This window comes from Lissotriton vulgaris, chromosome 5 (genome assembly GCF_964263255.1).
Source record: "Lissotriton vulgaris chromosome 5, aLisVul1.2, whole genome shotgun sequence".
Taxonomy (NCBI): domain Eukaryota; kingdom Metazoa; phylum Chordata; class Amphibia; order Caudata; family Salamandridae; genus Lissotriton; species Lissotriton vulgaris.
In genome coordinates, this window is record NC_141693.1 from 521,867,636 (window position 1) to 521,892,766 (window position 25,131).

Genomic DNA, 25,131 nt, shown 5'->3' on the forward strand with positions numbered 1-25,131 from the left:
GGTGGCCGTGTCTGTTGATAGGGTTGTCGTAGTCGCTTCAACCTCTGCCACTCTCGTGCTCATTTTGTAGATGTCGGCCCGAAGGAGTGTTATGCCGGCAGATATGGTTCCAATAGAGTTTTGCATAAGTTGCAGTGCGGACATCACATCATTTAGGGTGATCTCCGTCTGTTGACTGTTTGTGGCAGCCGATGTCCAATCCAGCGCTTCCTTGTGTTCCCTGGCAGTGGCGTATTTATCTATACGGTTGCTCTGTACCGTCCTCGGTCCCCTACCGGCCATGGTGGTCCTAATGCGGTGCGGGTCAATCTCGCCCAAGTGGTATATATAATTCGCAGTTTGAGGGGAGGGAGGGGGGCTGCCCAGGCCACACGCTATCCTTATTCAAACAGTGCTGGGGGTGGGTGCTTGTTAGCTTTCGTCCTTAGCGCCTTGTTGCTCCCCCACTAGGATGGTGTTTCTCCCCTTTCCAAAAAACACAGTTGATGGACAGAATGCAGAACAATGTCTTACATTCACCCCAGTACAAAGATCTGGGCCTAAATCCATCGTTTTTTTTCACTCCACACCACCCTAGGTCAGACACTGGCTATATGCAAATCAGCCTTGGCACTGTGCCTCATGGGAACAGTCCAGCCCGAACTACCAAGCCATGTCTTTCCTAGACCGGAATCAAGCATCCAAGGACCGGTTTCTGGCTATCAGCCTTCTTCAGCCTGGATAGCTTGACTCCAGTGATGTGGAGAGCCTGGGGCTCATGTCTGAGCATACCCAGCCCACTCGGGGTGAAAATTGCAAAAAACACAGTTGATGGACAGAATGCAGAACAATGTCTTACATTCACCCCAGTACAAAGATCTGGGCCTAAATCCATCGTTTGTTTTTTCTCCCCTTTCCACCAGGCAGCTCACAGGTGTCCACGGGGGTCTGCCAGTGTAAGCCAGATGGTGCCTGACTCACACTGTATGTACTATGACCGGGAGCCCAGTAGCTTCCTTAGTAGGCAATTGTCTCTTTTTCCGTATAGTTATGGCGGGCCACCGCCCCTGTGCATGCCCCCTTCTTTAGAGGTGATTTCTGTTCTGCCCAACGTGCCTGGTACCTCTTGTCTCCGTAGGTCTGTTGATGCCTTCGCTCCGCGTCTTGGCCTCGTGTCCCGATCGTCCACTGGTGCATATGTGTCGGAGGCCTGCGCTTTCCTCCTGTGGGGCGTTCCCTCGGTTAATGCCTCGACGCAGGGCGAGGCTTCAGCCTCCCCCACACTCCGTTGGCTGTCTGACTGACACCAGGATGTGTCCTCGCTGCGGGGTGTCTGCGTCCAACTCTCGCCCCAGGCCAGGAGCACGGTCCGTCCCCCGTGCTTCGCCCGCAGGCGGGTGCCGCAATCACTGTGGGTCCTGGTTTCTGTGCAAGATCTAGGCCGTTGCTCCGCCCCTCGACCGTCAAGGCACCGTTTGCTCGCTTTTCTTCCAAACTTTCGCAGGTGCCGCCGGAAGTCTTGCGGTGCTTTCGCTGTTAGTTTTCACGGTGTGGGAATCAGGATAAATAACAGGATTACCGGAGTTATTACGACGGTCTCTGGAGCTTTCTTAGGCTACGGCCATTTTCGCCGGTCGCTTGACATGCCCCCCAAAATCCATCTTTTTTTTGCTCATTTTGCCACCCCAGTTTGGTCCCAGTCATGAAAATCATTCTTCACCCTGCTCTGCATGGGAACAGTCCAGCCTGTACTGCCAGGCCAGGTCCTCCCTGGACCGGAAACAGGTATCCTGGGGCTGGTGCAATGCAAGACTAGGCACATTCCAAGCCTCAGGTCCCCATATACCGACTTTGGCATTTGGGTGATAATTCTTATTTAGCTTTAGTTTGAGACCTCATAGTACAGGCATACTGTAATGCTATTCCGATAATCTGATCTTATTCCAAGCTGAAAGTAGATTTTGCTTACATTAGCTGACACTGAGATGTTCATAACATAATAAAATAAGAGAATTTTTGCTCCTTTCCGAATTGAAATTGTTACCATATCTGCTTCGAAGGTACAACAAAAATGAGTTCCTGTAGATTTATCATGTCCAAGTTATTAATAACACAGTAAAGAAGGCAGAATAGAAAATAGTTTTCTAAATAACCTAAAGTGCTCTTGGATGGCTCTCCTAGGTATGCAACAGGCAGGCGCACTTAAAACTTTCATTCTCGCCTTCAGATTCAGCATGTAAAAAGACCCGTTCTACTTCAATTTAATCCAGCACAATGGCACCCGCTGCTAGCATCTTCAGCAAGTGAAGTCTGCAACCTAGCTCTCGATTAGAACTCTGATCGAGTGACGACTAGATGGCCTGCAAAGCTTCTTATAGGCAAGAAGGCGTGGCGACCTGAATGTTTGACAGAGGGCGTGGCTAAACTCGTCACACTGAAGGAGTGTGGCTCCGCGGTCACTTGGGAGCTAGGGGCGTGAATCAGGCGGGGAGGGCCATTGAGGTCAGTGAGAGTAGCCATCCACAGTGACCTGTACATAGTTGTGGACGGGTCCCTTTTAGTAGCTGTTTTTATGTAGGTTTTTAAGTGATTTACTAGTATTCATGTTTCTAGTTAGTTAGTGTCGAACACTTGTTAGCATGTTAATTCCTTGTTTCTGGAATCAGCGAGGGTTGTTTTGTGGGGCGGGGCTTGTCGTAGGCTTTTTTTTGCCATCCATTGAGCTTGTTGGGGACTTTTTTTTTAAGGTAGATCGGGCTTGTTTATACTTCAATCCTGGCAGCTCTGGCCAGAAGCAATCGGGATTTGGAGACCCACTGTCGGGAGACCGGAGGTAAGTCGCGCATCCGGAAACCTGCCTCCTTTTTCGGGATATTGGTCAGGTATGCCGTAGGAATGCATCTGGTGGCTGTTGGAGGGTGTTCTGTTGCAATGATTGTATTTCTGTGTGGTTTCCATAGTTAATTATATGACGTAGGGACATGTTACGAACCATATTTCCCCACCACCTACACATAAACATGTATTTAATTTTAATCTGCTCTTTGCCGCTCTGCTGCTTCTGAACGCTGCCACAGGGAAAGGTATTATCAACAGGGGGAGGAAGATGCAGCTGGGTAATATGACGGTATTATATAAAGCCATTTAAGCAAATATACCATAATTTAATTATTACTACTTTACTCCGTCCTTAAACGTGTTACTCGCTTTGAATGTAGCCGAGGCACAAAATATCTTTTTTAATTGGGGACACATATTTTTTAGGTCGCCCTACAGGTGCTTTAATTTCACGGGTTAGTCTTGCCGGTGGAACTAACGTCATATGTACATTTTTGGGGGGCGTATATGTACATGAAAACAAATCTCATTTACTATCGCTGACTGTAGCATAGAGTAACCAGAGCCATAGATGGGGCGCGTATTGCATATTAAACGTTGCCCATCAGTGTTTGAGATATTGATCATAGTTATGCACCTGTACAACATACGACTTAGTAACCAACAAATACACTTTTTGACTAGTTGATAATATTATCTTATTTTATTAAGTGTCGAAGGGTGTTAAATAAAAATGCAAACCGTACAATGTTAAAAACTCTTTTTACATAGTGGTCCCCAGTTTTACTTCTACATTCGGACTAACCGTTAATGTAGGTTTCAAGCAGTACTTAATGTTGAGTTCTGATGGTTCGTAGAGCTGCCTGTTGCTTCCCGTATAACGATTGACATTTATTGTTGCGTTTAATCTACAGGTGAATGCTACTGAACAGCATCGGGAGAAAATATTTGCTTGTAGGAAGCATACATTTCTTTAACTACATTCAATTATCTTAAATCTAGATAACAGAACGACATTATAACCAGGGTTGCTTAAAAAGTCTGACGCCGTGTGCCGTCGTAGACTAATATCATGGTTGCAGATGAAATGATGAATTACTTTTTAAAAGCAGAAAGCATTTTTTTCCTCGTTCTGTTTGTAAGATCTAATGTAAATACCGGTGCATATATCTAATATGACTTATGGTTGAGGATTGGGGGCTGGGGTGTGCATTTTGAAACCTACAGGTGTCTCACTCGTTCATAAATCTTGTTCTACTCTGCGTACACTGCTGCTTTGTAAAGTGAGGTGGCCCACATACAGCATACTTATTTATCATTAATAAATTGGGTGAAAGGCAGCCAGAGCTTTGTGCTGAAAGCTTGGGATTATCTATTGAGTTTAAAAAACAACACTGGGTTATTGTTTCCTTTTAACGTGGAGGCTGTGTAATCCAGAGGCAGTCTCGACTCTGCATATACTCGTCGTGCGGTACTTTTATCTAAATGTATTACTTAGTTAAAAAAAAAAGGCATTGCCTTGCTCTCCAAATCCCCAAAAACCTTAACTTTGCTGCTGCTCCTATATTATAATCGTTGTGAGCGGATGTTATCATTCAGGGTGAAAGTAAATTCAGTGTGTCCCACTAATTCGACCTGTTTTTATTTTTGTAGTATAAGTGCATGTGCCTCATAACAACAGTAGCCCCCATAGATTCCGTAGTCTGGGTCCATGCATCACTTTTAGCACAACGCCTACCGTCATAAATTATTTCTACTTCAATTAGTTGTCTGTAATGTGGGCATGCAAAAAAATTGTCTTGGATCTGGGCCTCCCCGACTTGTGGTGGACACATTTATTCAGTATGTCCTTTCCAGGTGTAATTTGTAGTCTAGTTATTGTTCATTCTTTTTGAACGTCCTTCAGATGTAATGGTGGAGGACTTGAGATCGGGGAGTGACCATTACTCTGGATGCTAATTTACGTGGTACATATTTTCTAAATTTAGTAACATTGGCAAAAAACATCCACAAATGAGTATTTTTCTCTCCGCTCACAAATGATGGGAAGCTCATTTTAGAGAGATGGTCTAAGTAACTAAAGTGTTTTGATTTATTGTGATCAGCGTGTTGTAGTCCAAGTGAAAGTCTGACTGCTTTCTGAGCACTGAAGAGACCATGGGGAAACTGGTCTTGGGTAGCTTGCGTTCAGGAAGGACTGGTCTGGCAGTTTGGGCTGGACTGTTGCCTTTGTGGATTGAAGTACCGCTGGTGCTTTAAAAAGTGGATTCAGTTATAACCATGGATGTATGTAGAGCATTTCTGACTCCAGACACCAGAATCCAGAGGTAGAAGGAATACTTTTACATTAATGTACATTAAAATATATTTACATTTTTATAATTGGTGTTTGTAGGTTTTCAGAGCTGATTGGTCACCCGAGCAGCTATCAAAACAAGACTACGTTAAAGCAGATCTGTCAGTCTTGCTAAAAATGGAAAGTTGAAGTCTTTTAGACTATAGATGGCTCGAGCTGCCAGAGTTCACATCTCTCTATCCTAGTGAGTACGTCTTTAATGACTTGATGTAGTAGTGTGATCAATGGATTGTGTTAAAAAAAAATAGTTGTGGCCCCAAACAGTGATTAGCTTTTACTCTCCTCCCAGCCGACACACATTGCTATGATATACCATTAGTTGTTGTTCTCATAAAACAATCAGTGGGCCTTTTTGCTTTGATTTTAGGTTTGTATGGTTTTTGTGTCACCAGAGCATTGATCGAAGAGCCAAGACTGCCCCTGTGGTGTTGCCGATTGAACATAATCAGTCCTTTGAGTGGTATATCTTTTCTTTTTTGGTTTTCTTGTCTTACATGACTATTCGTGTGTGTGTATGTATGTATGTATGTGTATATATTGTTTTCCAAGAGAATTCCTTAGTTAACAGCATCTTTCTGTGTCACTATTGCCCAGCAATACAATCCTTTATTGTGCTTTAAATATTGCCTTGTTGGCGAGCATAAACCACACCAAGTGGTGGCTGGCCTATTTTATCACCAGAAAAAGAGCCCTACTACTTTTGAGAGCTCTCAATATTCAAGACTGGTTGAACGTGTTGTTCCTCAGATAAGTTACTGTCCCTTATGTGCACATTGAATAGTTGTAGTGGGGACTGCCATGTGCTTCCATGTCACATGGACAGCCTTCATGTAAGAGCAGGGCAAAAGGTGGGTCAGCCGTTTACTTAGACTGAAGGTTGTGCTTGTTCATACTGTTGGCCGTGGTAGCACCTTCCTCAATTCATTGCCTCCTCTTCCCATTGAAAAGGTTAAGTTTGACAGATAGACGCAATCACCTAAAGAGAACTTGCATCAGTCCCTGCTTGTCATAGCTCAATTATTTGGGTGCAGTACCGCTGGACCTCCATCACGGTGAAGAATTCACTAAAATCCAGAAAAATCTGTGTTGTAAAAGCCTCAGGCGCTTCCTTCCCTGTGCTTGCATGTAGGTTTAGGGCATCAGCAACTGATTTTTATTAGGATGCAAGATGTATTCCTGGGTTGGGATTAGCTCACTCTACCATAAATTTTAAAAGCTGTATAAGAGCAGCAGTGGCTGCCATAAACAAAGGGTGGTTGCGCGGGAGGGGTCATGCGGTGGAAAATACAATGTTAAAAAACTACCTTTTGCCGATGTTACCCCCAGTGCTGTGTCTCGTCGCACCGCCTCTTCTCTTCCTGCCTGGTCCCAGCAGCCCCTGGGACAGACTCCCTGTCCAATGGATTGGCCTGAGCGGGCAGGAAAGACGCCCTGCTCAGACCAGGGAGTCTGTGGGGTTTCTGCAGCCTGGGTGCTCAATACCGCTGTGCTGGAGAAAACCTAAGTGCGCATGTGTGTTTTGGTTGGTCTGAGATGGCTGGCCAAACACACATGAGCACTTAGGGAGCGGAGTACATTAGCACTGCTCCTCGCTCCTCCTGTGCCTGTCCCTGCCCCTCCCAACACCCCTGGCTGAGAGCCGGCATATGTAAATTAAAACCAGAATATATTTCTATTTTACGTTTGCTGGCACTGACCCAGGTAGTGGGGCGACGCTCCTCCGCCATTGCGGAGGAGCTGCCACTGTATAATAGGTCTGAGTTATGGTATTTTATGTTCAGAAAATAACAATCAAGTGTTCAAGAGGTTATTTCTATTGTATTTTCTGAAAATGAACGGGTAACGTTTGTATGGAAAATAGTTTATTTATCAAAAAAGCATATACTAATGCAAAACCTAGGGTGAATTAGGAAATTGACAAGCTGACTTTTAGGGACAACATTTTGATATGTTAAAGATATTTCTAAAATTGCGTTTTTTGTAATTTCATGTTGAGTTGGGGATGTTTATTTGTGGTTTGATGGTGTAATAACCCATGGGGCCAGCAGGCAATTGCAAGCTTCCACGTTGTTTATGGTATGAACCACATAGACTAAATCATCCTTCATTGGTTTGTATTTAATGTCAATTGTTTTGTGTGTTTTAATAAATGACGGCAACGTGAAATTTGTATGTGTAAAAAATAAAAATACATTTTAAACGTTTTTGTAACCTGAGATTAGATTTATCCACTGTTGGCACTATGTGAAGACTAAGTCAACATCTCGTAGGTAACCGCATTTAAAATCAGTCTTAATCTGCTGTATTTTCTTTTGTGCTAAGATTGTAGGCGTAAACAAAAAATGTAAAATGGTAGGTGGTCAATGCCACATTGCAACCCTTAATTAGTTATATTGCATGAAAAACATGGCTTCGGTCAATTTCCAAGGAAAATATTATGTTAAAATTGATAGCTCCATTTTCCCAGGCTAATCTGTAATACTTGTTAAGGGGGAGACACATTGAAAGATTATTGTTTACGTTTTTTCCCTTTTCATTATTTTATGACTTCCATTCAGAAATACCTGACACATTTAACTCTTCTGGTAGATACTTTGAAAAGGTGTGATGTGAAATGAAGCAAACTTGATGGTATGATTAAAGAATGGGACAGATATGAAATTAATTGATAGAAACTTTGATTTTCTGTAAGTATTTGCACTAGCTTCTCGCTTTTATTCCATCGTGTATATTTCCATTCGTGCACTCCTAACTATATTGTTAAGTACTTGAAAGCAGGAAATGTAATAACATGCCATAAAAAGTGGTTCCTGTATGATCAAATAATAAAACTGATTACGTTAGAACCACTGACACACCGTCTGAAAAACACGTGTGTCAGAAGTCTAAGAACAGCACATGTATTTTTAAAATGTAGCTCGGCGCTAAACAGGTTAGTGTGTTAATATCAAAATGATTTTTAGAAAGAACTTGTAAAAAAAATGCGCACACGTAGAGTTACAACATTCTATGTAATTTCTAGCGTGTGTAGTGCAGAACTATTCTTTGCTGAAAAAGTTCTTATTCGCTTAAGTGCTTTTGTGATATTGGGGTTGGAATTGCTTGCTGAATGTGGACCCCACTTTTTTATTTTTATGTATTTATTTCTTATTTGTTGAATTTATGACGAGTTCTCAAACCAGGAGTTGGACTGTACTGTTTTATTTCCTGAGTTATTCAAACAAAATTTGTGTACATGATGACGGTGAAGTAGTGCATATGACCAGTTAAACAGGGACTGAGCATGTCAATTACTGAGTTTTTAAATTTTCGTGTGGATGTTAAGAGGGTAAAAATAACAGTGCTTATGGTGACACTACTAATTGGACTCATGTGGTTATGAAGAAAGAAACAAAAAAAGTGCAGCACGTATATCAACACTTCATTGTCCAAACACAAGCAATCATTTTATTTATTTATTTAAAGAGTTTTATATAGCGCTGGCTAGACCCGGAGGTATCAGAGCGCTTTACATGAGAATAAACAATGTAACTGAAAAAGTTCAACAATTACACAATAAATCCAACAAAAAAATAAATAGGCAGTACAATTAGGAGAGAAAGGAGAGAGAAAAGTAGTGGAGGGGGCAGGAAGATGAGAAAGGGAGGATAAGGGAAGAGACAATACGGAGAGACGAAAAGAAGTCTGTCTAAAGACCGACTGGGTAGGTGATTACCAAGGAGGGAATCCACGGCCCATCTCCCCTATAGCTAAACCAGGTAGCTCCATCGGGCATCACAAAAAAAAGTTTGGTCTCAATATACTATATATTCCACACCGCACGCCTCTGGAATGCTCTCCCCCGAGACCTGAGAACAGAACCTAACTACTTACGTTTCAGGAAACGGCTGAAAACTCACCTGTTCCCTTAAACTTAACTTTCTCCCCCCGAACCTGTCTTCCCCGCCCCCCCCCCTCCTTGCCCCCGGACCCACAGACGTAAGGATCTGCAGCGCTGGTATACCTCAGGGTGACTACGCGCTCTATAAAAATTTTTAATAATAATAATATATTGAGAGAGGGGGGGAAGGAGAGAGATAAATAGAGGGAGGATGCGGGAGGAGACAACAGAAGGGACGAAAGGAAGTGCGACAATGTGGTTCAACAATATGACAGAAAAAGACCAACAATTACACATTACATCAAACAATCAGCAATACATTAGGAGAGGAGAGAAAGGAAGTGGGGGGTAGGGGAGGTGAGAAAGTGAGGATAAAGGAGGAGACAACCGTAGAGACGAAAGGAGGTCTGTCTAAAGACCGACTGGGTAGGTGACGACCAAGGAGGGAATCCAAGGCCCATCTACCCTATAGCTAGACCAGGTAGCTCCATCAAAGTAGTTTGGTCTCAAGTGTTGAGGGAAGAGGGGGGGGCGTGGCTTGGACGCCAACGGGAATGGCGGCGTGAGCTCTGAGATCCGTGCCTGATCCTAGCATACATCCTGATACCTCCTTCCTCCGACGACGAGACCTTGTCGGTGGCATAGACATAATCACATAAACCAATGATATTTGTAAGCAAACCTGGCACTATTTATTCCCTCTCAGTGTTTACATGAGCATCAATTAAAATATCATGTTCTTCTTTCCTGTTTTTATGGCACCAGGAGTTTACGTAATTTTCCTAGAATTATAGGATGTTGAGCCAAAGACAAGACTCACCTGGTTCTTCAGTTCCAGAGACGGCAGCTCTGGCTGTTAGGCCACAACGTTAACCCAGATGACGCATTTCTAATACTCATAGCACACGCACATTGTAGGCATCCTCTATAGGCAAGCTTTCTAAAAGTTTGGGCAAATTCAATTTGGGAGACAATGAAATGTTTTCCTTGGTAGACAATCTTGAGCCTTACAGGACGTCCAATGCAACCAGATCCCGCGTTTTCAGTTCTCTTTATACCACCTGTAACTTTTTCTTTTTACCGATAAAATTGTTGCAGCTCAAGTTTTATGAAAACTGACTGGTATTTCGTGCCCATTTTCAATTACCTTCTGGTTGCCACTGCACAGTTTTCTCTCTTCAGTCTCTTAAGAGCGAGGTCACCCATCATTATGCCATCCAAGTTAATTGTTGGTTTTCTGGACACTTGAAACAATTGCCTAGATTTTGAGGTAGCTCGATTGGTCCAAGAAAATATTTTCATCTCCGCAAGTGACTCAGCTGAGATCCGGAGGGAACACTAGAAGAAAATGTGCTTCCCTCCTCAAATTGTAAGGAGATTGATGTTTGCGTCCAACTTTGATACTCCTCTTCACACAGTTCTTGGAAATGAGCAGATCATTCAGCATGATCGGTTTCCTGTAATACAACACTCTATCAGAATTCTGACTGTAAATCTTTTGTCTAGGCCTGTGCTCCATAGTGGGCAAGTTAAACCATCCAATTTCGGTGTCATTGCTTACACAGCCACCCAAGTACTTTTTGTGTAAGCCGCATATCCTTATACAGTGCATTACCTAAGCACCAAAGGGGAGCTTGGCAGTGGGTGAAATGTATTGGGTACCTAAAGGAATATGAGATTACTCATGATTTAAGTAACAATCACTGTATAAATGTATAGGAAAACATAAGCCTAATATTTAAACAAAGCACATGGGTATGAAAGTGTTCAGGTTTTTTGACCTAGGGGTACCTTTGAGAATATAGAATACCATCTGGGGCTCAAGCCTTTGTTTGTATGTCACCAAAAGTATACCAATGAATCAGTGTAAATAACAGTTGGAGGTTTTTCTCCAGGGAAGTCCTCTACTTGGATGGACAGATGGGAATGAAGGCTATCAGAATGCAAGTTGTGAATGTAGTCATTGAGTGTATGCAGATGAGTGACTTCCAGGCATGCTCATTGCAAGTGGTTGGTATGAAGTCCTATTCAGGTCAGCTTACATGTCTTTAGTAAGGTCATTCATCTTTGCAGTAGTGATGTAATCGAAGGTGTCATTGGGGATGTTATATGATCTAATTTACGTTTGCTACTTAATCGGTGGGTGATGACTAGCTTTATGGATTCTTTAGCTGAAAATAACTGACTTTTTTTGTTGTTTGTATATGTTTCATTGAAAAACCAAAGGTGGTGATGGACGGAGCGTTGACAATATAAACACTCAACCCCAGTCAACTGATCTGGGTTTAATCCATCACCGTTCTTTACCTCACTCCGTCACCCCAGTTCAGACATGGCCATATGCAAATCAGTCTGACCCTGTGCCTCATGGGAACAGTCCAGCCCGAACTGCCAAGCCATGTCTTCCCTGGACCGGAATCAAGCTTCCCAGGACCGGTTTCTGGCATTACAGCCGTCTTCAGCCGGGCTTGCTTGACTCCAGTGGCCAAGTGAGCAAGGGACTCACGTCTGAGCATACCCTGCCAACTTAAGGCGAACAAAGAAAAACCAAAGGTGGTGAAGGACGGAGCGGTGACTGTATATGTTTCATTAACATAACCTCGCTTTAACAGCTTTACTTCAGAAAATCAGTTTTTTGTTAACACTTTGGCAATGACTTATGAGTAAATCGAAACATACGCTTACATATTATTATTATTATTATTATTATTATTATTATATTTTATTTGTGGTTAATTTTAGGTTTCTCGTAACAGATGGCTTTTAGACGTCTGTGAAAGACCTCATGTGGACTGTATCAAAAAACGTAGGGGTCTTCGAGCCTGCCCACAGCATACCTTTTGATTGTCTTTTTTTTTTTTTTTTTGAAGACGTTTATTATTGTGAGAAAAAATGCAATACATATAGCCAAGCCTACAACCCTGCGGGCCGGCTGCAAGTAGTCCGTGCATTGTTGGGGTATAGGGTACAGGGGAAGGCATTATGCAGTGTCTCGTTCGTTGTCTGGCGTGCTTTGTCACAGATAGTTTGTACATATTCCTCACATTTTTTGCACAACCATTCCTGTAATTGACGTCTCATTTTACATTTTTCTATAACTCAACCATTAACTCCTCAGCAGAAAAACAGGGCTGTTCACTACGGTGTGTCCCAGTGTGTCTGTGGTGCCAGTGCTGCTTCACGTACCAACGGCGCGCACGGCACCATTGTCCCATCGACTTGTGAGGTATGCGCTGGTGGCGCGCCAGTGAAATGTGGGATCTATGGCTCGCTTGCATGAGTAGCTGTAAAGCTGGTGGGGTACGGGCCCGGTGAGCGGTAATGTCACCCCAACTGCCGGTGCAGTGTACGGCGTGTGTGGCAAGACATATATGTCTCCCCATTTGCACTGACTATGGGTGTAACCTGCTCCCGCGTTCCCTGCCGAGGGTTCAAGTAGCGGCACCTGTCCGCCGCTGTGTGATGGTGGGTGTACACGCAGCTAGTAAGAATAGGAGTGCGAAACGTTTAACGTGGGGGTGTGTAGGGGGCGTCGGGAATAGGGGGGGGGGAGTGTACTCGTGGGGGTTGTGTCTAGGCTATAGTTCTAAGTGCAGTGGGCCGGGCCATTGTGTGGTGGAGAGCCCCAGTGTATGTGTGTGTCCAATTGTGGTCGCGGCCTGTGTTCCGGGGGTCGGTGTTGCTCACCTGGGGGGGGGGGGGGGGGGGGAATGTGCGCAGCGCGCAGTCCTGTCTATGGTGTCGCTGCTCGCGGGGCGCCTACCCCTCTCAGTTGTCTCTGCGTAAGCCCCCTGGCCTCGCCCTCCCCCCGCAGGGATCCCAGGATGTCATCCCAGACGTGTGCGATCGGGAACTGTCTCAAACCCGCTATCTCCTCTCCGCGCAGCGCCGTGCCCTCTGCTCTGGCCCAGTTAATAAAGGATGTGTACCAGTGTGCGGGGGTTGGTGGTTCTCTTCTTTTCCAGTGTCTGGTGAGCAGGCGTTTGGCCGTGATAAGGCCTAGGTCCCAGAACCGGGCTTGTGTTTTATTTTGTTTAGTCCTCTTGTATAGCCCAAGAACGCATGCCTCCCACGTGGTAGGTAGCCCCGGGCCTGTGCTGTGTGTCAGGAGCGATGTCACTTCCCCCCAGTATGTGGACAGGGTCGGGCAGCTCCATAGCATGTGCAGGATGTCGGCGTCCCGCAGGTCGCATCTGGGACAGGCTGCGGTATCCATCGCGAAGTATTTATTTATTCTGTCAGGTGACAGATATGCCTGATGCAGTATGTATAGCTGGATAGTGCGGAAGCGGGAGTTACGCGGGACGTTCACAGGGCTGGCTAGGACCAGTTTCCATTCTTTGTCTGTCCATTCCCTCCCTCGGTGGGCCGCCCACTTGTCCCTAATCGGTTGTGTGGTCCTCTGGGTGTGTATGAGGAGCGCCTGTGCCAGCCTGTGCCAGCCAATGTGTGAGCCTCTGCCCATAACATGTAGGTATTGGATCAAGTGATGGAGCGGTGGCTCCTCCTGGATATCCCCCCAGGACTCTGTGTACGTCCTCATCACTGACGCATGGAGCAAGAATTGCCACCCCGGTAGGCCTGTGCTCGCTGATAGTTCCGCGAATGGAAGCAGGCCCCCGTCCGTGTAGAGGTCTCCCATTGTCTCCACTCCGGCTGCAACCCAGGGCTCCATGTTGCGTAGTGACACCATCCCATTCCTCCGGGGGGTGCCCAGTAGGGGAAGGGCGGGGGCGTATGGCCTGACGTTCTGTGTCAGCTTCAAGCATGGAAGGAAGCATTTGCGGGCTACGGCCATGTGAAGGGGCAGGGGGCGAGGACCTTTGGTCAGCGGGTGAAACAGGGCACACACCTGCGGGTGTGTCCATTGGTAGTCGGCGTTGGCGGTGTCATCTAGGTGCATGTCGCTGAGCCAGTATGTAACCCACTGCAGCTGGGCTGCCAGGTAGTACAGTTCCATATTGGGGACCGCCAGCCCTCCCTCCGCCGTCGGGGAGTACAACTTCACCAAGGCCACTCGCGGGCGCCCCGTGTTCCAGATTAAGCCGCGGAGCATCGACTCCAGTTCCCGGAAGATCCTTGTGGGGACATACAGTGGGACATTTGCAAAGTGATAGAGTAGTCTCGGTAGCGCAATCATTTTAGACAGGGCAATCCGGCTAGGCACATTCAATGGCAGGGTCTTCCAGAAGTTCATCTGGGCCCTCAGCGAGGACACGGCGCGCACCAGGTTGCCCTCCAGTATATTCTGCGGGTCTCTGTAGATTTGTAGCCCGAGGTACTTGAACGTAGTCGGGTACCAGGTAAGCCGGGCGCCACCAAGGTGTACCTCGCATTCCTCCAGGTCCGGGCTGAAGGCGTATACACCGGACTTGGTCCAATTGACCCTGAGGCCCGACACCCCTTCAAAGGTCCGGAATATGTCCGACAGCGCTGCAGGCACCGCAGTGAGGTCTCGCACATAGAGTAATAGGTCGTCCGCGTAAAGCGAGACCGTGTGCACTCCGTCAGCCAGCGGGATCCCCCATTTCACTCCCTTGTCCCGCAGTAGAGCTGCCAGGGGTTCTATGGCCAGGGAGAAGAGAAGGGGCGACAGGGGGCAGCCTTGTCTGGTGCCCCTGCGTACCCGCACCGCCTCCGACAGTAGCTTGCCCGTCCGCACGCGGACGGTAGGTCTCTGGTATAGCAGCCCGACCATGTCCATGAAGGCTTCCCCCACGCCAAGTTTGTCCAGCACCGCACCTAAGTACGGCCACTCCACCGAGTCGAAGGCCTTCTCTAGGTCTAAGACGAGGCACCCCGACCTCGGCCAGTGTGTGGTGGCCGCCTCCTGGACTCGGAAGAGGCGTCGCAAGTTGCGGGAAGTGCTCCTCGCCGGCATGAACCCGTTTTGGTCGGCATGTACCAGCGCCGGGACCTCCAGGGTCAGGCGGCGGGCCAGCAGGGAGGTGAATACCTTGTAGTCTGTGTTCAACATGGCTAAAGGCCTGTAGGACCTCATACACGTGCCATCCCTGCCTGGCTTCAACAGCGAAACCAGGTTCGCCTCATTAAGCGAGGTCGGGAGCGCTGAGTCCTCGATCGCATGTGTATAAAGTTTGAGCATCTCCGGGACCAGTACGTCCGAGCAGGCCTTGAAGAACTCGGCAGGCAGGCCATCGGGGCCGGGAGACTTGCCGATACCTTTGATTGTCTTTGTTACTCATTTGTTTACTTTTCATTCGACTGCTCTCGTTCCTTTTTGTGCGTTTTGTTCATTTGGATGCCTTTTATTCTTCCACTACTCTAATTCAAGGAAGTCATTTTTTTCTTTATACACTTAATAAGAGTGCATTTGGTTTTCTAGTTCCATATACATTTGCCCTCCTCATGCCTCCCCATTGCGTTCTCCAGACATTCCCTGTGTTTTTGTTTTTTAAATTGTTTATATTTTGTTATGTATTTAAATATAGCCTCCCCTGAGCCCAGCCTTGAACACCGTTGTTGCCCCACCCCTTGAGGCTCTTTAAATGTGGTTTACATGTGGATTACAATTGTAATCTTCATGGATTGAAACTATGTCTTTAGTTCACCGTAATTAAAAGCCATTCGTTAATTTCCTTTGCACCAAGTTAAATCGTACTTTCCTGTGGTATGTATTAAAATGAAAGCAGTAAATTTTACTTATTCCAAGTACGTATGCCTCCCTGAGAGACTTGAAATGTTCCTTTAAAATCAGATGCTATGGGTATTTTCTTTCCCCCAATGTTCATTTCAAGGATATGGCTCCTATATTAAGTGGGCAGTATTTCTTTTTATTGTCATATAACCTTGTCAAGACCCTTATGTATTTGATATTGTGTTATAGTTTTCTGGGGTAGGATCTCGTAATGCCAGCCCCCACTTAGCCCCCTGATCTAGTTTTGTTATAGGACACACGCTTTGAGACCTGATATCCTGCAGTAGTTTAAATCTACATTTTTCACAAACACTTTGAAATATCTGCCTAGCTTGTGAAAAACGCCTTTAATCCAGGTGCAGATTAATGTTAAGCACAGAAAGTGAAGACTCAGTTAACAAGGGGACGTTATCTGCCTTGATGTGAACGCTGCAGTGCGTGAAGACATTAAGAGCAGCAGTAGTAGCTAGGGCCCAAAATAGTATCCTGTAAATTGTGGAACTTGATCAATGTCTAACAGCCACTGACTCATTTTCTTTAATATGCTCTGTTCACATTCTCTCTAGTCTCTGGATGGCCACTGATGCAATGTAAAGCATGTTGGAAGGTTCTTCATCGTTATTTGGGCAATATTTATTTTTCCGTTTTGAACACTGTCTCTCCAAGATGTATAAAAATAAAGTGCATATAATTTCTCTATGGTGCTAGACACTTGTCAAACCAGTATATCACTGCAGACTGCATCGCGTGCACCCTGATGTCAATCTTACATAAATAAGCACAGGTTTGTAAGCAACTAAAACCGAACATCAGCAACCCATCTTTTTACATGACGGAGAAGGCCGAGTTAGTATCTGGTTTAACATTTGTTCGCGTATATGGTTATTTTAAATATGTTTTTTTTCAAATGACTTTGAAATATAAATAACTTGATTCTGCTAGTGCATTTCTTCCCCTTCCCTCGATATGGTCCACACTAGTCTAATACTTTGAAAGTAGGGGTTGTATTTAAAGTGTAGCACACGTGAAAGGGGGCGAGGCTAGCAGCCAACAGGGATGGCTGCGTAGCGAGAGGGCTCCGTGATGCAAACGGCCCTTTAATCTATCCGATCACTAATCCGTTGTAATTCCAGACCCCCGAGGCTGCGCCCAGGGTGCGGGACAGAGCGGCCTTGGCCGGTGAAGCTCTGGCATTGAAACGCGGCTGCAAACTGGAGATAGTGATGTCGATGACCGGCGGCCTGCGCCGATACCCGGATGCCGACCTGGGGTACTGAAAGAGCCCGACTGGAAGTGGCAGCAAGCCGGCGATGCCCAGCCGGAAGTTCTGCCCAGCCATCTTGGACCCCGGAGCCCTGGAAGTCCTGGCCATAATGCCGTAACTGCGGTAAGCAGAGGAGAAACGGGAGCCCTTGACACCGCATCAGCCCACCAGCGCAAATGTGAAACAGCCGGCGGACGGAAATATTTAAATTGCGGTGGGTCTAGCAGCGCCCGCTTGGCAAACTCGCACCACCGAGGCCCAGCGAAGACACCAGAAGAGAGGAGGCCAGGTTTGAGGCTGGATTGCCCCCACGGACTGTGCAAGCGAGACCACTATAGCATAACCGCCCGGCGCAGGGTAGGAGTAAGGAAGGCTTGTGGCCGCGATTGCGGCAGCATCACGCATTGGCCCCCTACAGCCCTTGTGGCGCATCTCGCGTGGGCGCTTTGGAGGAAAAGTGCGGCAATGGCAAGTACAAGGCTGGGGTGAGGAGTAAGCGACCAGGCTGTGCACCAGAGTAACAGAGTTTGTGTACTCGGATTGGGCAGTGGCCCATCATAACTGACTGGCACTGCGCACAAGACAATAAAGCAAGCACAGCCTGGGGACGCACAGCTCTGGCGGGGGGCACCATCACAACTCCCTCTCACATTACAGTGGTTACACCAAGTGAGTTTGGAGAATGACTGTGTGGAGGACCATCTCGCACCATCGGGGGGGTGAGAATTACGCACACCTTAATTGTAGGGGAGACGGTGACCACTCAGCACGCGCAACTTGGAGCAGTGCTCCAAAGTGTGGGCCACGACAACGAAGCGCCGGAAGCAGGGCATAAGCGCAAGAGACTCGTCTCTTGAACAAGGGACCCCGAGCGGCGACGTAATGGCGGGTAGAGGTTCGAAGACCCACTCGGCCCAGCTGAAGTTGGACAAATATGCCTACGAGAAAACTACCACGCCAACACCGGAAAGACGCACGCCCCCCGGGAAATCGCAAGAAGGTGACTCTTGAGGATGTTATTAAAGCCCTGACGCAAGTACAAGCAACTGTTGGGACAATTTCCACTGATGTCTCGCTGCTGAGGTCAGACTTTCATAAAATGGCGAAGCGCATAAAAGAAGTGGAGGTGGTCACGAAATCACTCGTGGAGGATGTATCTGAGCTACAGACGACAGGGACTCTCCTCGAGACTGAAAACAAACTTATCAAAGAGAAGCTGGATGACCAGGAAGGGCGCTCTAGAAGGAATAACGTGAGAATTCTGGGACTTCCGAAATCTGAGGGCCTGCCTGCAATGGATCTTTACGTGGAGGACTAGATCAAGAATAGGTTGCAGCCCAAAGGTCTATCCCACTTCTTCTCTGTGGAAAGAGCGCACAGAGTCCCTGGAGGGAAGCGGAAGCCTGGGGCACCCCCGAGGCCGGTCTTGGCTAGACTTTTTAATTTTAGGGACAGGGACGCAATCCTCCAACTGCGAGAATTGCCCCGCCAATACGTATCCAGAACCAGGGCCGGCCCTAGTCATGTGCAAAGTGTGCACCTGCACAGGGCCGCCAAACCCCAGGGGCCCCCACGACGAGGATCGGATCAGAAGGATCAATGATACATTGGCGGCCCCCTGGCAGGATTTGGCGGCCTCCGGCTCCGACCCCGGCTTCCAATACTAAGTTCAGAGTCCGACAGTCACAGTTCCAAGCCCTGACACAGTGAGTCACCCCCCCCTCCCTCCCTTTAACTTCCCTGGCCTCTGGCTCTGAGTCCGCACCAACCTCATTCCTGATTGGGCAGCAGGGGCGCCGGGGTGTTTCAAATCATCATGACTGTTCCCCGGCTGGCTGGCACAGACGCCGGAAGCTAGGATAGAGTAATCTGCGGCAGCGCGCAGACTCAACCTAACCGGCTGCTTGACTTCCCCGCGTGCGTAACTAACTTGTGGGACTGGTGGCGTATGACTCTCTCTGCACAGCCCAGCCATTTGGTGGTCGTCGACGTTGGAGTCGGACAAAAGCTGAGCGGCCCCTGAGCTTAGACTGAGAATAAAGTGAAGAAGTGTGAACGCACCTGCCGGGTAAGGGCAGAATAGATCCATACTCTCAGATGATTGATAATGATATTTCTGCACACTGTTTGTGGCACTGACTATCGCGACGCGTCATGGCAAGCAAGCGAGTCATATGAAGATAGGTAGTGGGGCGTGAGTGTAGCTGTTAATGCTTGAGGTCGAAGGGGTGAATTTACTGCACTGCAGCCGGGAGTTTTGCGGCATCGAGGTAGGCCGCCCGCTGTCTGTCTTCCAGTGGCAGCGCCGGCCACTGATTTTCTTTCGGCCCCTCTCCGCCTGTGTGCTTGCAGGGCCTATAATAAAGGTGGAGTCGGGGGTACTATTTTGCATTAAATTAAGCGGCAATATATGGCTCGAGTCCGTTGCACTCTATGCCGACGACATGACTCTCTATGTCCATAAGCCCAGGGAGAATCTTAACCCCCTCCTCCGAGAGATTACTAAATTTGGCGGTTTCTCGGGCATTCAAATCAACTGGTCGAAATCTGCCCTCTTTCCGCTCACAGACCTTACAACACAGTTCCCCCTAGATTACCCTATCATCTGGGAGTCGGATGAAATCAAATACCTGGGTATTAATGTAACGAGGCACCGGGACACTGTTATTAGAGCCAACTACGGTACAGTCCTTGATACCTTGACAGATAAAGTTTCCAGGTGGATACATCTTCCATTGTCGATGGCGGGCTGTATCTCCCTGATTAAAATGGTAGTGCTACCCAAATTATTGTATTTGTTCACTAATATTCCGTATAACCCTGGCCCTCACTTCTTTCGTGCTCTCACTTCCCAAATGTCCCGATTGATCTGGGGCGGCAAGCAGCCGCGAATCAGCATGCGCACCCTTATGCTCCCTTACAACCAAGGAGGCTTTGATGTCCCGAATTTTCGGAGATATTATGACTGTGCGCAGGCTCACTTTGCGGCATACTGGCTCCACCCCCCTCCATTTATGGCCCATCTAGCGGTTGAAGATGGCTATATGAGGCCGCCGTCGGGCTATCTCTACACCGAGTCCAAAATCTCAGACCGCGACCCCAGCACAGTGGATTGCACAATACTCGCCTGGAGACGCCTGGCTGACGCTCTGGGCACACCCTTTCTATACTCGCCCCTGATGCCGCTCGCTCACGATCCCAGACTCCGGGTGGCTTGCGAGGAAATAGGATGCAAGATGCTTACGCGCCTGGCGCTACACACATGGGGGGATCTATACCTTCAGGGCACTTTTCGGACGTCTTCACAGTTTTTTGGCGATGAATCTCCGTCCGTTATGGACACCTTTCTCTATGTGCGCTTGCGGCAAAACGTGAAGGCAGTCACCCCTAACTTTCCAGATGAGCCTGAGACAGTACAGCCCCTTCATTCCCTCCTCCAGACCGAGGCTCCGAAACACGTTGTCTCTTTACTATATAAACACACACAGGCGGCGGGGTCCCCACCTGCGTTGAGAGCGAGACAGGACTGGGACGCCGACCTACAGACCCCAATGACTGACGAACAATGGACGGAGAGCTGTGCTCATGCCGAGGCCGTAACGGGCAATGCACGCCTTCGGCTCATACACTTCAAATTTTTGCATAGGCTTTACTACACACCGGCTAAACTGCACCGTTTCCACCTTCGGGAAGATGACAGGTGTGCCCGCTGTGGGGCCGAGGGTGCGGATTTTTTCCACCTTGCATGGTCGTGCCACGGTGTGGCTGCTTATTGGGAGGAGGTGTTTACAGCCGTGTCAGACATGATCGGGGTGTCCGTGTCCCCCTGCCCGAAGATAGCGTTATTGGGGCAAGCTGGCCTTCCTATGCAAGCTCACCGTAAATTCTTTTCTCTGAGTTTCCTTATAGCAAAGCGCCATGTGGCATGCCGCTGGGGGCGGGGTCGTGCACCCAAATTCAAGGACTGGCTCGCGACAATGACTACCTGGCAAGACCACTAGGCATAATTATGCCAAACTCCTTCCCCTCAAGTCAAGGCCTAAGGACATATGGGGCCTGTTTACAGCGTACCTTCTGCGACTCCAAGCCCTTGCGCAACCAGACACTGACACACTGGGAGATGGGGAGGCTTCTGGGACGCCCCGCCTGGTACCACACTCCTAATACATAACGCCGATGCGCTGCGCTTTGGTCTCTAGTGTTGATTGCGGTGGATGCTCTGCTGCCCGCATCCCTGCGGGCGGCATTGCCCCTACTGCGCAACATTGTCCCCAGCTCACCCTCGTAACATACTGCATTTCTGCCACCTCTGCTTCACCCGGAGTTGGCGCTCTACATGTTTGGATACTGCGTCAGGCACTTCCCTTCTATAGACTGCTTCTACATCCCCCCTCCCTCGGGCGATAGCCCACTGTCGGACTTGTGACCTAGATCCATCGTGAGGGAGAGACGGATAAGCTGCGTTGGCCACACTAGATTGTCGAACCACATACCAGCAATGTTGTTGACTGTTTTTCTTTGGGGGAGGGAGAGGGAGAAAATACAATGAAAAATGAAAACCTCATGCATTCTCTGTTCTTTATTCGCTGTCAACTCAGTTATTCTAGAATGCTGCCACACACAGCTCCCTATAGTTCTAAACGCGGCCGGCCCTGAGGGGTTGTAGGCGGCTTGCTGTGTCAGATGTCATACTCTTCGTTGCCATGCTACTTGTTGGACTCTGAGATTGCTGCCGGCCTGAACCTGCAGGATGTAGGCGTTTACAGCTGTGTACTTCATAACTGCCTCAATAAAGGTTTTCACAAAAAAAAAAAAAAATATATGGCTCGAGTCCCAGCCAGCGGAAGGCCTAATCATTGCCGAGTATTACATTTCGGAATCACTGACACTTTCTCCGAGGGGCAGGGGGCCCGTCGCATTCAATTTGCCGTGCCGCATCCATCGACTCGTAGGCCGCTGTCTGTCTTCCAGTCAGTGGCACTGGCAGCAGGCGCGGCCTCCCATGTAAACTGGTGGTGATTGATTTCTTTAGGCCCCCTGCTCCGCCTATGCCTATAAAGGTGGAGAGAAAGGGTATTTCTGCACTATTAAGCGGCAGACAGTTGAAATATGGCTCCAAGTACCAGCGACTCCTGGGGGCCCCTAGAGCTCGGGGGGCAGGGGAGCGACCGGGCCAACCGCTTTCAGTTTGACACAGCCAGGCGCGGGCCCCAGTGGAGCGCGGAGTGAGCTCCGCCCCGTCCGGCCCCCTCTGCCGGGGCCCCCACCTACGCTCCCTGCACAGGGCCACCATGAGCCTAGAGCCGGCCCTGCCAGAACTCCAGAATTGCATTTTGTCCGGACTACACCGCGGAGGTCGCCCACAGACGTAAAAGCTTCTTAGAAGTCAAGAAAGCATTGAGGGCAAAAGAACTACAATCTTCTATGTTATTCCCAGCGAGACTGAGAGTGGTGGATAACAACAAGACATGGTTTTTTGATACACCGGAAGCAGCGTACGACTGGCTGGAGCGATGGAGACTGGTAAAGGCACCCCGCCGGACGAACAGGAACAATCGGAGCCAACAGCAGGGGGGTCACACTGGCCCCTCGGCGTCAAGGCGCACAACTCCTGAAAGATCGCCGGGAGTTGCTCGACAATGACCAATGACAGGACGCAGGATGTCTTGGTACCTGCAGGAACAGCAACTGCTATGAATAAAGATGGTCGGGCTGTGGTCGGACACTGGCCAGGGGCAGGCTGAGGAGGGAATGGAGGGCCGAGGCCGCCACAAGACCCTTACCCCAGCAAGCAAGTACTATGGGTTTGAACGGGGACAAGCACTCTGCTACGTTGGGGGCGGGGGGGGCAGTTCAAAGTCCGTTATGCAGGGAGGCAGGGAGGTGGGAGGGGTGGGGGAGATTGGTTTTAGTTTTATTGACTTTGAATATAGAGGCAGGATACGTAAGCAAGAGCACGCTGGTGACGTCACAGAGAGGTAAACAACCTACACTACGATTCAGGAGACACTCATATACTCACCAACTGAATAGACATGTCACAAAGCTCAGGGCCTGACAACGACACTGGGGAAACTAGGGAGGCACGGGTGACACCCCTAAAATTGTTGACGTGGAATGTGCAGGGACTAGGGGATAAGATTAAGAGAGGTCTAGTGCTGCAGGCCATAAAGCAACTTGGATCAGCGCTGGTCCTATTACAAGAAACACATCTTACGGGGAAAGCAAGTCAGGCGCTAGATAGGCGAGGTTACAAAATGGTGGTTCATTCTGACTTCCCATCAGGCTTGAGGGGAACGGGCATTCTCGTGCGGAAGACATTTCCCTTCATTGTTCTGAACACCAAAATAGACTATCAGGGCTGTTTCGCGGCTGTACAGGGACAATGGGAAGGTAGACCACTGACTGTGGTATCCGTCTACATACCTCCAGCGCTCCACTCCATTGCACTACTAGCACTGGGGAAATTCCTCTTAGAACTACCAGCAGGTGACCTTATTATAGGGGGCGATTTTAACGCGACAGCCCATGAAGCAACAGACAGACTTCCTGCTCGGGTCCAGACACAGGGGCCCTCTCGCCTCACCGGTGTCTTGGAGGCGCTGGGACTGAGAGACGTGTGGAGACACTTGCACCCCACCCTACAACAATACACTTATTATTCAGCAACACATAATAGTCTGTCACTCATTGACTATTTCCAAATGCAGAATACTGGAGCTCTAGCCATTGACAATATATCTATACACCCTAGGGGTATTTCAGACCATTCCCCGATGACCGTAACACTGTTCTGCCAAGAAAAGACCCGCAAACGTATATACCCGGGATATTTTAAAATCCCCATGATTCGGAAAGACTTACGAACAGCCACGAAGTGCTACTTTGCCGAAAACACCACATCGGTTTCCTCTCCGTCAGTCCTTTGGGAGGCATACAAGACTGTTTTAAGGGGACAAGCCATAGCATCCATCACGGGGTACAAACGGTCGCAACAGAAGGAATTGGCAGACCTAGAGCTTGCACTACACACAAATCACATGGCAGACCCAACACCGGAATCCCTGCACACACTACAACTGTGCCAGCAACGCCATGGGGACCATTTGAAGAGATGGACCGTTGACAATATTGCAGCAACCGCCCATAGAGTTTATGACATAGGAGACAAGGCAGGGAAAATGTTAGCCTGGTTAGACAAGAAAGGGAAGGGTGCTGGAGGCATCTTACAATTGCGAGCCTCCGACGGCACACCTAGATCTCGCCCAGAAGATATTGTCGGCACCTTGGCTGACTATTTCCACAAAGTGTACGCCCCAGATAGAGAGGTAACGAGAGAGGTAGTCACGGATTACCTCAGCCGCATACCAACCCCAACACTTACACCAGAAGCGACAGAAGAACTAGAAGCCGACATTACGTCGGACGAAATACAATTGGCCATTAAGGCAATGCAATCCGGGAAGGCGATGGGCCCCAATGGGATCCCCATTGAATGGTATAAGTTGATGTCTGAGGAATTGAGTGCGCCGCTGTTAGCCATGTATGCGGGTAGCCTGGCACTTACTGAGCTCCTGTGTAGGTATCAACTCAGGCGGTCATAAACAACACTTGCCCACATGAATAGTGTTTAAGACACTAGAACCCACTTCCGTAGTCAAAACAGATTATTTATTATAAAAATTCATACATAGACTAATCCACAATAATTTTATATATAAAACAGAGCATATAATGACATGCAATGAAGAAAAAAACATGAACAATTTTTATACAATAATCATAAATTTCATAAAAACATAATAATAATTCCTGAGTCAAGTATTAATAAATGTGTTGTCTTACTGAGCTCCTACTGGACCAGAGGACCGCGACTATCGTGGCGATCCCAAAACCTGGCAAGCCCCCTACTGTCACGGTTTTGCTTCCTCAGGATCAGGTGATGCTTAAAGGGGGTCCACCTCCAGATTGCCCTATACTCCGAATGTAACAAATACACAGAGCATAAAGGAAATCAGGCGAGGGAAAAGGTAAGGAAGGGACCGAAACGGGAAGGGAGGCTGAAACGAGAAAAGAAGAACACATATAAGATTACACACAAGAAATCACTGACTACGCTCATTCAATTCTTGCTAGAAACCCCACCTACCACTGGT

The 25,131-nt window shown here is 47.9% G+C and overlaps 1 protein-coding gene across 3 annotated transcripts in view; it reads left to right on the forward strand.

Annotated features, from left to right (window-relative positions):
• The first annotated feature begins 2,475 nt into the window (after window positions 1–2,475).
• SGMS1 (sphingomyelin synthase 1) overlaps window positions 2,476–25,131 on the forward strand; it is a 1,111,197-nt gene continuing 1,088,541 nt past the window's right edge. Inside the window, exons 1-2 of one of the 3 annotated variants that reach the window (XM_086921964.1) lie at window positions 2,779–2,812; window positions 5,541–5,633. The gene's annotated coding sequence lies outside the window, so the exon portion shown is untranslated. Of the gene's footprint in view, window positions 2,862–5,540; window positions 5,634–25,131 lie in introns of all 3 variants that reach the window. The other 2 variants (XM_086921962.1, XM_086921963.1) reach the window with 2 other exon arrangements.